Raw genomic sequence first — 12,225 nt, forward strand, 5'->3', positions numbered from 1 at the left:
CAGTTCAACAACAATGATGATGCAAGAATGAGCATCATTCTCCTGCTCAATATCTACTGAGAGACCACAGCTTACAAGTCTTCCAATGTATCAAAAAGAAGTATAGTTATAAATGATTACCAATGTTCATTGCCATGGTATTTAACATATACATACTTTAAATCTCTTTTCTTCAAAAAAAAATTATAACAAATTCAATCTTGTCTACCAGAGCAGTTTTAAACAGTCATTTAGTTTCAAAGCCCTTTTTCTTTGGTTGTTTTAGCTTGTGGATGAGGCCAAACAAGTCATTCTCAGTTTTATTCCTAACGGCAAGCCTGAAGGCATTTATAAGAAGTCTCACACATGAACCTTGCAATAAGCTACATGCATTATCAAATGTCAGTCACCCCGTTGACCCCAAATAGGAAATATAAAGAGCCATGGCTAGTTCTTGATTGCCTCACAGTTTTGAAAATATTCACTCTTATAAGACTTTGTAATATGAGAGTTAAGCATTACTTTCTCTACCATGACTTCCCTTTTCCTACTGCCTAGATGCAAGATGGCAGGCAGGCTGTAGCAGCCCTGGGACCTGGGCTCACAACTTGCAAGTTCCCAATTAACAGCTATTCACCTCTGGGGTAGCTTTCCCCTGCCTATGAAATACAAAATACATATGACCACAGCCTGAAGATGGTAACACATTAAAATAGATGAGATTTAACAAAAGGACTCTGGGTATTTCATAGCCTTTGGACTAATCTTATAAACTCAAGCAGTCCTCTAAGTCAACAGTGCTACATAAATGTATTCACATGCTGATAAATGCTTGCAGGACCAGGGCCTAAATTAAGTAGATTCTACAGACTTCACTATTATCTGGATTTACAGAAGATGATCCATTCGACTTATGTGTGTTCTTTTTTCATCATCATTCTCTTGAATGGATTTTTATTTATGTGCCTGACTGGACAGTCAGTGCTTTGTATGAATACCCGTATTCATCCACAGAGGACAATAAATCATCTTTCTCCCACTGCAAAAGTTTGTCAGGGAGCAGAGAGAAACCCACACAGCTCAGCCAGGCAGTCAAATGCCACAAATAACAAATAGGAAACCATGGAAGCAAACAGTTTCTGAAGGACTTGTACACCAGGCTGTTAAACATGACCTGCTTGTCACACTGTTACAAACAAGTCAATTTGTAGGATTCAGAATCTTTTCACAAGCTATTTGAGATAAAACAAAAGAGAGGGCCGAGCAGACCAGAAAATCCAACCAGCGCTAGTCACCACTGACAACTCCTCAGTAGCCCAGCTAGCTGGATATTTACTGTTGTGCTCTCCTACAGCAGAGTCATACAGAAAAAAGCCTGACTGCCCAACCAGTCTGACTGCAAGCGCCATCTGCTCACAGTGATATTAGAAAAAAATGTTAAATAATACAGCAACAAAACATTTTCAGAAATTCCAGATGAGGGCTGGCCCTTTGCATGGATCTATTTGAAATAAGTCTGGAGAAAGTGATATGAGAATATGCTGGATAAATAATACACATTTCAATAGTCAGTGTCTGCACATTCACACAGAAGTTCCCACCTTGGCCAAAACCAGCAGAGACTGATGTACGGTCTGCCAGGGTTACCAACACAAGATGCTGCTGCAGTTTGCAGAAAACCACCAGATCTCTCCAGCTGTACCTCTAATGGACTCATATGCTCTGGGAAGGGGGCAGGGTGAGGAGGCTCCAGCACCAAAGAATATTGCATCCAAGAGAAAGACCTTTCTCAAACAGACCTCCTGACTAAGGCCACAGGCACAAACGCCTCAGGGTGCCAACGCTGGGAAGTCACTTGGTGCCGTCCTCAGAGGTACCACTGTGCCTGCCTTCATCTTGCACAATGATGGTGCTGTGTGGATAGACTCTGCAAACATCAAACGTGCTTTGGTGTGGGGTATCTTCTTCCTTGCTGTAATCTATAGTCCTCCTCAGGGGTCTTCAGCAACACCCAGTGCTCCTGGCACAGCAGGATAATCAGACAGACACCCCAACTCCTCCAGCCGTGGTCCAGTCCCTACCACGGCAAAGAGGAGGCACCATTCCTCCTCCACCCTCGTGAGCAGGACCCGGCACTGCTGCAGCCCTTTCCTGCACTAGGAGGAGTCCAGTAGAGAACCACAGATATGGGGAGGACAACCAGCTCACTTGGGAGCTTTCTTATAGCCCGTCGGTCCCAAAACAAACTCTGAACTACACCGTCTCTCACCCATCAAGTATCTCTTCCTAAAGAAAATGCTGGACCCAGGACCTGCTGGTAGGGTGATTGGGAAGAGGAAGGTACTGATGAGGAACCGTTTCGGGCAGCAAGGAGGCAGAAAGGCACATGATGGCATGTTTGGGAGAGAAAGGCTTAAGCATGTCCTGAATGCACAAGTCTTCTTGACAAGTGTCCCTGTGCTGGCTGTGTGTCCCTCCCAGCTGTGCTACAGGCTCCTAGCGCCAGTCAGATATCAAAGAGGCAGAGACTGAAGGTAAAAATAAATAAATAATCCAGTCTCAAGCCAGAAGCCATTTGGGGTGTTTTGTTCCCTGAAACATTTACCATGTTTGAGTCTTGTTTTAAACTGGGAAGGGAAATTTAGACCACTGTTTTATCCAAATTTTATCCAAATCTTCAAATTCACAGGAAAACTAAAACAGGAATTTTAAGTTAAAGTCTCTGCTAATAAAACTGAGCACAACTTTAATCTGGTTTCTCCCCTTCTGGCAAACCCACAATTTGATGCAGTCTCTGGTATTACAAATTTAATCCAGAATAATCCACTTTTTCTGTTCATTCTGATGGGGGTTTCTCGAGAAAATAAATGCATCTTTAAAACAAAAGGAATTGAAATAAAACATTTTTTTAAAAAGGTTACGTGGCGCCTGATAATCTACAACCTGTCAAGTTAAGCAAACAAGGAGGGGGAGAAACCTTGCCTTGTAAATAAGGCAATTACAAATCTAGTTTCTACAATCTGGAATGAAGCCAGGATCTAAGTGTGAAGGATTGAGAGGAAAATCTGTTGTAAATTCCTTCAAGTGAAAGTCCCTATTTAAAAGGCAGAGAACACCAGTTTTGGAAAGGTCATGAAGTCACAGCAGTTTTTTCAAAGCACAACTCTAAATGTCAGTTTGACCTCTTTTTAAAGGCAGACAGACACAGCTGCACTTAGAGTATAACTCTTATACTAGAAAGAGAAGAGCAATGATTAGCAAGATGTTTTGCACTGAACTTTGTGTAGACAACCACAAAAAAATTTAAATACCTACTCAGTAGGCATCACAACCTCGATGATTGTGAAAATTTATTGTATATTCTCAGTTTAAAGAAAAAAAAACGAAAGCAAGAGAAATATACCTCTCGTACAGGCATAAAGTTGCACATGAACTGCATCATTAAAGCTTTCACTTGAGCCTGGTTTTACCCCTTTTCTAGGTAAGGGGACTTGCTGTAGGGACAGTGAAATGTGGCAACTGGCAGACCCCTGTGCCTTGACTGTAGTTTGTAAGTCTAGGCTCTTTGGAAAGGATTGCAGCAAAGGTGAAAGAGTGACTCTGAAAGACAGAGCTGACAAGTCCTGCCATTCCACCTCTGATAAACATTATATAAGAGTAGTTTAAATTCAGGCAGGATTCAAAATTACATGGGTATATATACATGTACCCACAGACATAGACACATGAAAAAGCACTCATAAAGCTCAGGCAAATTACACTGAAACTAGGAAGCCAGACTGGAAGATTCACTTAAAGCCTTTACTTTTTATTCATAAATTAAACAGACTGCGGGTGTTGTGACTAACTGGCAGATGGTAAATTGAGGCACTACATGGTGTTTACCATGGGGTAAACTGTTGCTTCTCCTGATTTTTAATTGGAGGTTAATTGAACTCTGGCTCACTCCACTATAAAGTCCTAACACTAAAAACAAAAAGACAAGGAATAGTTTCATGAATGTATTCCCATAGTCCATCAAACATTCATCACTTACACTGCCCAGATATACTGTCAAAGGTGATAAACACACACATATCAATAACAATAGTCTGATATTCTGCACCATTCCTCATCACAGAGGTACCTGATCGTGCTTTCCAAGGGAAGCAAAAGCAGAGGGTGCAACCACGTTCAAGAATGTGAAAGATCTGACTCTAACTTTCCAAAGCCTTCCTGAACATGTATAGCAAAACACAATACCTTGATCCTGGCCCTCCATTTCTATTCACCTTACGTGTAATTGTACATACATGCAAAAGCGACTACGAAGTAGATATAAAATGACCTAGCAACACTTGATGCACATCTTCTGTGTAATACCAGAAAGCCTCGTGGCAGATGCTCCAGCCACTTGCTGTTACTCCCAGTCAGGATGCTAGCAGATGACCCCAAAAAAATACTTCGCAAGAAAGAAGGGTCTTGGCAGAAAAGTGGTGGTAAATCCTAGAACAAAACTGCTATAGCACCATAGGACATGTAGGTAGACTCAAACAGCAACCAGCTGGCAAAGCTGCCACATTTTAGGCAGTACCTATCCAAGCATCCCCAACCTACTGGGAGTTGCACTGTGGCTCAAGCAGAGATGGAGACACAAATATCTCATTTGTAGCTTTCTGCATACTTTGAAAAACAGAGGTTATTAGTTATTGTTTTTTAGCTTATCAGATTGTTATTCTTTTGCATTGCTACTTTGCTATGTATATTATTCCCCCCTCCCCAAAAAACACAACACTTACAGGTTGTTCCCACTAATAAATTACCTATTTGATATGTTTATATAGGCTCTCTTCCATAGTACGAGTCATGTTGAAATTGCCCTAATTAAAATATCTCCATTTATTTGCATGACTAATCAGTATTTATCAGTAACATGACACTTTATAGCTTCAAAGCACTTTAATTGCATATAAATGGATTATCTGAAAACTTGCCCAAGAATATATCCTGGAATCTGATGCACAGACTCAGCTATTGCTTTCTAAAATAACTACTGACTTTACATGTGCATTGAATCACAGTGAGGGTAATAGTGACAGGCTGAAGAAGCGTATGTGTTACTTATGGAAAGAATGAATAGTCCGTAGAAGAGGTAAGACAGCAGACCAGAGAGTGTTCAGTGATGACATGGAAAAGCAGATGGCTCAGTCCTTTGAGTGGTACAAAAGACACAGTCTATCCCACTTCCCACCATGCTTTTTGCTGAAAAAGGTGTCATACTTTTGTGCAAATGAAGTCCCACATCTCTAAAATTTCTTGCAAGAGAATTGCCACCATTCTTTCACTTCCTCCTCTTTGGAGCTTTCTACAGACTTGCATGCCAAAATATTCAGGGCATCTGGTGCTGCTTTCTGGAGACTCTGACCACTGACGACTTGCACTGTGTGGGAAATTAATTTCTCAGTGTAACGTCATCACTGTGTCTCCCCACAAAGCTCTTATCCCTGGGCCACCCATTGGTTGAAAGAAGATGAGGGTAGGTACTTTTTTGCTTCACAGCTTGTTTTAACAAGGAACTTGTATACAGAAACAAGCTACTTCCATAAGCACTGAGCTCCCCTGCCTGCCCGCAATTTGTTTTCTTTTTTTAAAATTAAGGATTACAATAGGAACAGGGTGGGGAGGGGGGGAGGTCTTTCAACTCTATCATATCAAAGGAAGCAATATAAAAGAGTAGATTTTGTAGATCTGTTGATTTGATTTTCAAAGACTAAAATATCTTTTAGAGCTATCAGTATGCTTTCCCTTGAAAGCTCAGAAGTATAGTGCCATCCCTAACACTTTCCTTTTGTTAAGGGGGAAAAAAAATACATAGTTCTTTAAAATAAATAGCTATGTTTTTCCAATGTTCTGCAAGTGCCTTGACTGAAGGAATGACAATGATAATTGCAGAAGATGACGACTTTATTTTAGATAACTACAAAACTGCAAAAGTACTGATTTTGTATGTTACTGCTCCCTGTCCTTTTTTCCGGTATGGTGCCACTAACTGAATCTTCTCATGCATTCATTCAATTGCTTCAGGCTCCTTTAAACCTCAAAACTTCACTATGGTTATAGTGATTTAAAATGCATATGGTGGCTGTTATCCAGAATGACCTGAAAGCGCTTGATGAACTCTACCAGGATGCAATTATATACAGCCTACTCACATCTCTGCAGATTCATAAGGTTGGAAAGAGACATCAGGAGATCATTAAGTCTGTCCCTCCCAGCAGGATCAATTATACTTGGGCTATTCCTGACAGAGGCTGCCTAACCTGTGCTTAAAGACATCAAATAATGGAGGTCCCACAGCTTCCTTCAGCAGCCTAAACCAGTGCTTAACTCTCCTTGACATTAGGTTTTTCTACCAACTTCAGGCTCCATGCTGTAATTTAAGCCTATTGTCTCTTGTCCCATAAAAATCTGTCCTATAAATTTCTTACATAAATCTTTATCATGTTTGTTCTTATGACACCAATTCAGTCACCTCTTCTTAAGACTATGCAACATAATTTTATGTAATATTTCCTCAAAGGCCAATGTTTTCTAAACAAAGAGCCCTATAAGGGGGCTGTTGTCTCCCCATTAGAACTACCTGCTGTGCTGAGTACTTCAGGTTGTGTGACAGGCACTGCCAGCCCTAAAATGACAGTCACCAAAAGGAATGGACGTACCCCCCTAGCACAGTCAATGAAAGACTCTCTCAAAGACCCTGCTGAGAACAAGAGCCCCGACCCTTTTTTCTGTTCTGTGTTGGTTAGAAATACAAGCAATTTACCATCATTTCCCAGGCAGGTTATTATTCATACTGACACAGTCACAGAGTTTGATATAGACTCAGAAGAGGATTTGAATGTCTGCTGGCTGTGTCCCTCTTCAGCTTGGCGCGGGGGGGAGGGGGTGGAGAATCAAGCCAACAAGAAGATCTCTGAGCAAAGCTTCTTTGTGTTGTTTTTTCCATGCTGCTGCTCTTCAGGCCTTTTGAACTGTATTATTACTATTTAGTACAAAAGTGCCTAGAGCCCAATTAAATCACTGACCCAGCACACTCAGGAAGTTACAACTGTAAGAAATGGCTTGCTACAAAAAAACCCTACAATCTAAATAGATAAGACAGACTGTAATAAAGGGATAGAGCATAAAAACCAGTTAACTTGTTTGCCAGTGTCAATGTAAACAAAATACCCCACAGAAAACTAGATACATCCTATATGTGGAAAACTAAAGATGTAGCTGCAGGGAGTGCATGGGGGTTGTCTGCAAAACTACTGCTCCACCCCAACCCTATCACCTGGGTGTCCCACTCCTTAGCTGGGAGATTTTCTAGCATTAAACAGCCCCTCATTACCGTTGAGCTTAGGTAGGTAGACATGTAAATTAAGTTTTAAGTTTACAACATGGGCAGCATAAGAGGTAAGTCAAATTACCATTTTCTGGCTGGTGGCTGAGAGGCACCAAATCTCAGTTCACCTCCAGATTTCAAGAGGGGAGCAGGAGACACAGGAGCCACCCAGTCAAGGATCCTCAGCCCTAGCACAACTCCCATGTCCTCCCCATGAAGCACTGCATGAAACATAACTTATACTAAGCAAATCATGCCTGAAAAGTGTATAAAGCATTATTACTTTAAAATAAAAACACTTTATAACCTAGTTGTAATATATATTTTGCCTCTTCAATCTTCTGAATATAGTTTTAACTTACCACAAATCTAGAGATCTCTCAGGAAAATCATAAAGTTTGCACATATGAACCAAGAGGGCTCCCCCCCCACGGAGACTCCTTCCTGTCTTCCTTTTCTTCCCCCGCCCCGAATACAGGAAGAGAGATCACCAGCTGCCTGCTGAAGAAAACAACCACCGAATAGTGTGCATCATTCAGATGGCTTGGATGATTCAGCTTTTCCACGTGAACTTTACTGAAATTGCACACAAATGGTGCTTTGTGCATTTCTGAATCAAACGCGTAATTAAGAGTCCAAGTGCATATCAACACAATTTCTGTTTGAAGAACAACTTTTCCTCTAAAATGCAGCAGTGTATGTTACCTTACAAGAGCTCCAGTTCTCAAACCTATTAATAATTACATCTACCTGTGCTTATATACTGCAGTATCTCCAGCCTTTAAAAATCCATTTTATATTGTTCTCAAAGGTTGCACCAGTGAAAAGAGGATCTAGTGACGAGCTCATCATTTTGAAAGCCACCTGATGTGATGTGCATTGGGTTTAGAGTGGGAGGGATGGAAAGGAACAGAAAAGCCAGATGTTGCAAACAGTCTGCTCTCCCAGATAGAGCAGCACAATAAGCAGCAGCTTGATCTTAAATGTGCCAAAGTTACCTGCAGCTACATTTTGAAAGTTCAAGATATTCTCATTGTCTAGAAACTTGCAGAAGAAAAATACTAAAAGTTTCCAGACAGTAGGCTGAGAGGGAAAAAACCACACAAATGCAAAACTCACACACGTTTACTTGGTGTCTTTTCGGCTTAGCACTGCTCAAAGATGAAGGACTAGTGCCTGGTTTTACTTCTTTAATTTCCTTGGCCTTTTCTCATATGTTCAAAAGTTCTCTTGAATCCTCTTCATCAACAGGATCCTATTTTCATTTCAGCCCTGCAGCCATAAATCAGAAACAGCTCTAATAAACCAAATAGATTTGACACAAAGAGTAAAAAGAAGAATCAGACCTAGTGCTGCCTTGGCCAGAACCTCTTGCCAGACAAGCCCCGTTTCCTTAGCGGGAGAAACGCTTATTTATCCTAGAGTAGCAGCACAGGCACGTCAAACACAACTCTGCCTTCTGCAGGCGCACAAGTGTGGCAATGCAGAAAATGCCCAAGGTGCTCAGCAAGGGCAGCCAAACTGGAGCCATCTAGAGGAACACACAACTGTTGCCTAAGCACACCTGCAGCACCCGTGCCACCACAGGCCACCTTGCTTAAGCAAAGGGAAAAGGTGGCAACAGATCGAATGGACTGGTCATCACTGGAAGTCGCTCGAGACCTAGAGAAAAATAACAGAAACGTTGCTTGGCCTGGTGCTTTGATCAACAGAAGGAAGCGTTTGGGGTCACCTAGTGTGCCCCTTTCCATTAGGGCACCACCTGGGATTTTGTCTTATGGGTGTAAGTTAGGTGAGAGCACTGGAAAGCAACCAGAGAATCACGCATCTCTTCTTCCACTATTGGCTTTTGTTTCTGTGCTTTTATAGTTGACTTCCACTTCATTTTAAGATGTAGACTTGTTATGTATGTCCTACCAGAAGAGCTTGTATCAAACTAGTCAGACTGGTGCAGATCTCACCTTGCAGCTCCTGCCCTGACTCAACCCTGCCAGACTCACCCACCCTTGCCAAGATGTCTCCAGTCACACCCAGCTACATGAGCAGCAAGCACTGTGAGAGACCAGAGGGTACCTGAAATCTTCTGCATTTTGAAAACATGTCAAATACTTCATTAGAAACTAGACGAAAAAATCTACATTTGCAGGAGTGAGCTATGGGAGATGTCATGTTTTTTGGTTACCAGGGGTGGTTCAGGTTTTCTGAACTTGAAATTTCTGGTGATGGCTTTTTCATTCCTTGTCATTTCTTGATAGCAACAGGAGTACTTCTCCTCACAGCTTCCCATCACACTCCCCCCTCTTTCATCAAACACTGGGAAAACAAGTCATGATACTGAAAGCTGAGCCTCTTCCGTCTCCTCCTAGAGGCTTTATTCCCCCCACACAGACCACATCCATTCCAAGCACAACAGCAAACTCCAGTCAGTAGCAAGTCAAATGGATTTCTTGTGGCCAGGGTCACCCATGCATGCGCAGCCCTGGGTGTCTGCCTCAGTGCCTCACTTCACAGTCTCTCCCAGACAACCCCAGCTTACTTGCCCACTTTGCTTTAATAAAGGCCTTTCTGTGCAGCACTCGGTGAATCATGCTCATGCCATACAAGGAGCTCATACGCTGCCAAACCTTTTTTGGTTTTTAAATAATGGCTCCCTCACATTATCTGTGCGTTAACACCGTGCTGCGGGACACATCATCCCCTGTTCCCACACTTCCACAGGAAAACAAGCTTTGCAAATCAAAGAATAACTCGTGTATCTCATCACATTAGCCTTTTATCCTGGTTTTTAGTTTTCTAGTCCCACACTCATTTGCTATTCAAGTATACTCATAAGCTAGTTCTGACCTACAGCTCATTGGGACCACAGTCACAGCAATCAAGTGCAGGTTATTCACCACAGGACACCACACAGCCAATGTGGACCAGGTTTATGACCCAGCATACCACACCAGCCTCTCCCTCTCTCCCTGATAACAGGGAGTGAGTCTCACCTGGCTCCCAGCCCACAAAAAAGCCACAGTGGGGGAGGAAGGAAATCCCCTACTTGACTACAGGGCAGCAGGAAGATGTCAGTGCAGATACCTTTAGCAACAATCCAGCCCATCCCTGAAAAAAAGCCACAGAGCAGCCCCCGAGTGACAGCAGGAGAGGGGGCCACAGAGCTTACCAGTGGCCTGCTGCTTCAAGGGTTAATGCCCAGCCACATTGGCACCATCCCAGGCAAGCCTTCCCACCGGGAAACAGTTAGGTGCACTTGATCCTAAACATTTGTACTTCCTGCCTTTGAGTTTATTACTTCTAAAAAAAAAACCCAAAAACCAAAAAAAGCCAATCCCCCCCCACAAAAACCCACACACCCCACAAAAAAACCCACAAACAAACAAACTAAACCACCTGAACAATTACTCATGTCTTCTGCAACCAAAAACTTTCTAAATTTGTATTTTGAGAGCTGAACCAGAGGCCTGTCATTCAGCTCCTGAGCAGGAGGAAGAGAAGAGAGGGACTGCTGGTTTAGCTGCTGGGCTCCCCCTTGTCTTCTTGTCCCTCTGTCCTCCCGAGCGAATGCACAGGCAGCAGGAGAGGGGTGTGCAGGAAAGGGCAGGAGGCCTGTGCGGTAGGTCCACACTCATCTCTCCAACAGGACCTGTGAATCTAGTTACAAAACTCAGAGCAAGGAGGAAAAAAAACAGACCTTTCTTCCTCTCCAGTGATAAGAAGCTGATGCAGCTGGAGCTAAAGGGCCAAGGACTGCTTAGGGTGGTCTAAACAGCTTCAACACAGAGTCCAAGCCAACAGTTTACTAAGCAGAGAGGAATTCTTATGTGAGTCCAGAGCTTGGAAATAGTGTCTTGCCAGCAGTGCTATTTTTACTGGAAAATGCTGGCCAAAACTATCTCGGACAACAAAACAAACTAGATTATGCTATAAATATTAAAAGCTCTATAGCTGTTTGTTTGTGCAATAAATTCCTGGAAAGTCCCTTGGCCTTAATGTAGGGAGGAGAAGGTCAAAGGGGAAGAAGGAAGTAGGGAAAGGGAAATAATTCATTTGGGGGATCATTTATTTTTTTCTCATCCTAGTTACTTACAGCAACTCACACCAACTTCCCACCAGAAATAAACAGTCAAGAGCTGTGCCAGAAGATATTAAGACATCTGCATGTTCAATGGGACATTCGGTGGGCTTAGGGAAGACTGTCTCAGCTAGAGTTGCATTATGCTTAAGAAAGCCTTTGTTCAAGTTCTGTGGAGAGAAATGTAAACACCACAGTTGCTCTACAAGAATCTACAATACCTGAACTATAGCCCTCACTTCCTACTATCATGTAATAAAATCAAATAAATCACCTGAGATACAGCCACTACAGTTTGGCTGATCATTTCACCTGGGTGAAAGTCCTTAGTTTCATTATTATTTATCATCATTCATGAAGTTCTCATTCGTAAGGTAGAAAGAGGGTTTCTTGTGTTCTATTTGTTTTGGGTTTTTGCTTGTTTCTTTACAGTTTACAGACAAAAATTCACAGCCCATTTGTGGCTACTTGGTATTATTAACATTTTCACTGGAAATGTGAGGATTTCATTAGAAGCATTTGCACTAGAAATAGCTAATGGGGGATGGAAGAGGGAAACAGGTTAGTAAGTAGCACTGAGAAGCATGCAATTACTTGGAAAAACCATTAAATACATATATCGGTTTAGACTGAGGCATTTGTTATGGCTCTCAGTAAATATTTTCCAAACAAAAAAAGCCTCTAAGTGAAGGTCACAAGGGTCTGAGGCTCATTACCTGCAAAGCCACCCCCAGAGTACCTGAAAATGCACGGCAGCTGAGCACCAGCAGCAAGCACAGCCCACTGCTTCATGAGGATCTCATCA

At 42.3% G+C, this 12,225-nt stretch overlaps 1 protein-coding gene across 3 annotated transcripts in view; it reads right to left on the reverse strand.

Moving 5' to 3' along the window:
- IPCEF1 (interaction protein for cytohesin exchange factors 1) overlaps positions 1-7,926 on the reverse strand; it is an 88,174-nt gene extending 80,248 nt beyond the window's left edge. For 2 of the 3 annotated variants that reach the window (XM_069787056.1, XM_069787055.1), the window contains exon 1: positions 7,708-7,926. The gene's annotated coding sequence lies outside the window, so the exon portion shown is untranslated. The remainder of the gene's footprint in view (positions 1-7,707) is intronic. The other variant, XM_069787058.1, reaches the window with a different exon arrangement.
- Between the last annotated feature and the right edge of the window lie 4,299 nt (positions 7,927-12,225).

Source organism: Haliaeetus albicilla, chromosome 7, assembly GCF_947461875.1.
Source record: "Haliaeetus albicilla chromosome 7, bHalAlb1.1, whole genome shotgun sequence".
NCBI classification, from domain to species: domain Eukaryota; kingdom Metazoa; phylum Chordata; class Aves; order Accipitriformes; family Accipitridae; genus Haliaeetus; species Haliaeetus albicilla.